The sequence below is a fragment of the Aplysia californica genome, unplaced genomic scaffold, assembly GCF_000002075.1.
Source record: "Aplysia californica isolate F4 #8 unplaced genomic scaffold, AplCal3.0 scaffold00391, whole genome shotgun sequence".
Classification (NCBI taxonomy): Eukaryota; Metazoa; Mollusca; class Gastropoda; order Aplysiida; family Aplysiidae; genus Aplysia; species Aplysia californica.
Genome location: NW_004797661.1, coordinates 481,045 through 485,283, shown reverse-complemented (window position 1 = coordinate 485,283; position 4,239 = coordinate 481,045).

Sequence of the window (4,239 nt, the reverse complement as noted above, 5' to 3'; positions counted from 1 at the left end):
CCCCACCCTCTCCCCCGTCCAAATTCCCACCCCTTCCTCCCTTTTTCCTCTTATTCAAACCACACACCCTTGTTCCATTTGACACGTTTTGGGTTGTTTTTGTTTTGTTTTGTTTTTGTTTGTTTTTGTTATGTTTTTGTTTTATTCTTGCTTTTGTTTTTATTTTCGTTGTAATGCTAGGGTGCCCTTGCACTGTTACTTTCAATCAGTTTTTATTCGTGTACTTTAGGTCCATTTACGTTGTTGTTGTTGTTGTTGTTGTTGTTGTTGTTGTTGTTGTTGTTGTTGTTGTTGTTGTTGTTGTTGTTTTACCTCCAATAGCAGAGTCACTGTTTTATTTGTTTTTGCAATTATCAACAGTAAGCATGTGAATTAAAGTTTCCTCATTAATGTTGGTCATTGTCTCTGCAAAAATAGCAAACTGTTCATTTTTTAAAAAAAAACTTTTTGGTTGTTTCTTTTTGGCTCCTCAAGCCCCAGTAGCTATCTAATGAAAAACTAGTTTTTTCCATTATGCATGTATTGTCTCAGCTGGCGATCAAACCAAGGTGCGGAATACCTGTAATAACCCACACATTGGTGTTTCGGAACATGTCAGTGCACTATGGGTCTCGCTTTGGGACAGGATTAAAAACCCAAAAAGATATCTTCACAGGGCTGTTGGCCACATATTGAGTCTTAACACTAAAATTGACAAATTAGTGGTTTTTTACCCCCCCCCCCCCCCCTATTTTTGAAAAGTAATTTTTTGAAGAGTTTAACATTTGTTATAGTTTTGTGAATTATTACACGTTAGGAGATCATGAATGTGACAAATTAGCTTGAGTAACCAGGCTATCTAAAGGACAAATTTTAAAAGCAAAAAAATCTTAAACTATCTATGCTTTCGATGAAACAACGACATGTTTATAATAAGCACACAAATGTAAAAAATATGATGTTAGTATGTCTTGAAATTGTTAAAATATGACTTGCATACTAGTGAATGACGAAAATGGTCAGAATAATGAAGTTCAAAAAATCATAAATAATTTCCCAAATATTCTATTGTTATTTCATTTGAAAAGGTATTGTGCACTTACTCCCCCCTTCCCCCCATTTTTCACGGCTCTAATATCCCCTCCCTCCCCCCTAAAAATCCAACAACAACAACAACAAAAAAACAGATCCATTTGTAGCCTTAAAACAGAGGTCACCAAATTAGGGACTGCCGTTTGATCCGATCCCCGAGGTCAGCTCATCTAGCCCACTGCCATGTCACCATTGGGGGAGATAATGTATTTGGAAGATGTATTTGTGGCTTCCTCATGACTTGGTCACCAAAACAGTTCAATCATTTTATTTTACTCTACTGTGTAGATTAAAACTGCTTACATCTTTTTCCAAACTGTTACCTAAAGTATCACACTCTTTCTCTGCTTTGATTGGACAAATGAATCTTTTATTTTACACACTTTTGTCACATACTTAAAAGAACCAGCAGTTGACAACTGAAATCTAGCAGGAGAACGCAAGGAAAGAAGAACACATTTTCTACTGCAAACGGATATGGCACTAGTTTTTAAAAAAACTTGTGTCTGTCAACAAACATAATTTTCAAAAATGATATACGTGTATTACAAAGTCATTGCATTGAACAAGGCTTTCTATTTTGACGGATGGTTATATCACTTTTAGCGCAGCTCTCTTGCGCGCGCTCATATGATGACCTTATGCAGTTGAGAATTTTTTTAAAAGCACAGTTCTCTTGTTGGTTGTATACAGCAGTCACAAAACAAAGTATGTTGAAATGATGTCTCGAATGCAAAACGTCCTTGTTTACTTTTTCGTGTCGTGGTTTGTGAGATTCAGATGCGTGCGTCCTAGGCTTGACATAATAATTATCTTTCTGATTACAAATAGACCCCTGCTGGTGGGTGGCCCCATAGTTTTACTAAGGGGGAGCAAAGAATACACCTGCCGTGATACTGCGTGTCGTAAGAGGCGACTAAAAGTGCAAAGGTCTAGTCGCCCGAAAAGTGCCAATTTGCGGAGGGCCAACTACACAACGCAGTAAAAAACAGTAAGTTGCAGAAACACGGACAAACACAGCTTTTTATTTTTCGATCTTGGGAGACAGAGGAGTTTTTGCATCAACAGGAACAATGAAGGACAGCGGACAAAGCCGAAAGGACTCTTCTGACCCGAAACCTTTTCTGTCGAACAAGTCTCTCCGGATTGCGTCGTGGAATGTTCGCACCTTGTATGAAGCAGGAAAGAGTTCTCAAGTAGTACAAGAGATGAAGAGACACAGGCTGCATACTAGGAGTCAGTGAAACACATTGGATACAGTCAGGACAGAAGTAGCTCAGCTCGGGGGAACAAGTATTGTATTCTGGGAGGGAAGACAAGTACCATGCGGAAGGAGTGGGAATCATGTTGAGTAAGTATACACAGAAGTCACTTAGAGGATGGGAACCACACGAGGAAAGGATCATCATGGCTTCATTCACTACGGAATCCCACAGAAGTTGGTGAACCTCATCAAGAGCATGTACGAAGGGACAAGTTGCAGGGTTGTACATGATGGCCAGATCACTGACAGCTTTGACATCAAGACTGGTTAGAGAAAGGGATGTTTACTATCACTGTTCCTCTTCATATTGGCAGTCGCCTGGCTGATGAAGAAAACCACCCGAGTACACAGAGATGGTATACAGTGGACACCTTGGACACAGGTGGACGGTCTGGATTTTGCAGACGACTTGGCTCTTCTGTCGCACACCCAGGAACAGATGCAAGCAAAGACTATCGGAGTCTGTTGGATTGAGGATCCACCCTGGAAAGTCAAAGGTCCTAAGGACAGATGCACAACGAAGTTGAATCCTTCTGCTATCTTGGGTGTATAATTGACAGAGAGGGAGGAACAGGTGCTGAAATAAAGTCCCGCTTTGGAAAAGCAAAGGCTGCTTTCATATCTCTGGATAGGATTTGGAAGACCAGAGATATCTCTCTTCTAACAAAGCTGAGGATTTTCAATTCAAATGTGAAGTCGGTCCTGTTGTATGGATGTGAGACATGGAACGCATCGCTGACTTGCATAAAGAGGATCCACGTTTTCTTGAACAGGTGTCTAAGAAAGTTACTGAGGATCAGATGGACAGACAGGGTCACCAGTGTGGAAGTATTAAGGAAAACAAGACAGACCCCAGTCAGAGATGAGGTAGGAAGAAGGCGGTGGCGATGGATTTGAATAATCTCAGGATGTCAGGCAGCTGCATAACAAAGAAAGTTTTGGATTGAAACCCACGGGGTAAGAGGTCAAGGGGAAGACCGCGTGGAACCTGGAGAAGAATCACAGAAATCGAAGTACAGAAAAGTGGGAAGATGTGGAATAACATCAAGAGGCTAGCCCAGGATAGAGAAAAGGTGTAAGGTGTTTGTCCGCAGCCTATACCCTGGTGCAGGGTGAGAAAGGCAAGGATGATGATGATTACAAATAACGTATTACTTAATTTTAGACTTTCTGATCAATAAATATTGTTTGCTGTCTTTATATTTACTCATTTTATTACCGTGTCCTGATAAATCAACTGGTTGGTTGGCTTACTTCTTAGTTTATTCAATGTATTGACTAAAACAAAATAATAAGCTGACCTTCTTTCGGTTATCCGATACTGTCAAAGTGAATTAACTCAACTGTATCAGGTCTTCATCTTATTATTCTGCCAGCTGTTTCCAATTCTGACTTGTAGCCAGACTATTTTTCAGATTGGTTGAAACGGCCTTCGAAGAATCAAGGTTTCAATCTGTAATCTCCAGTTTCATCTACTGAGTTAAAATAATTTTGCCGTTTGATGATACACACTTCAATGCAAACAACGATTAGTGACCAGCATTTTAGAATATGAACTAAGCTCATTGATGCAAATAACATTTAATTTGTTCAATGTTGTTAGGGAGAGAGAAAGAGGAGAGAGAGAGAGAGAGAGAGAGAGAGAGAGAGAGAGAGAGAGAGAGACAGAGAGAGACAGAGAGAGAGAGAGAGAGAGAGAGACAGAGAGAAACAGACAGAAAGCGACAAAAACATAGACAGAGATCGACTTTACATTATATTATATTATGTATATTATATTTAGGTGTATATCACATTTATAACAATAATAATAATAATAATAATAGTAATAATAATAATAATAATAATAATAATAATAATAATAATAATAATAATAATAATAATAATAATAATAATAATAATAA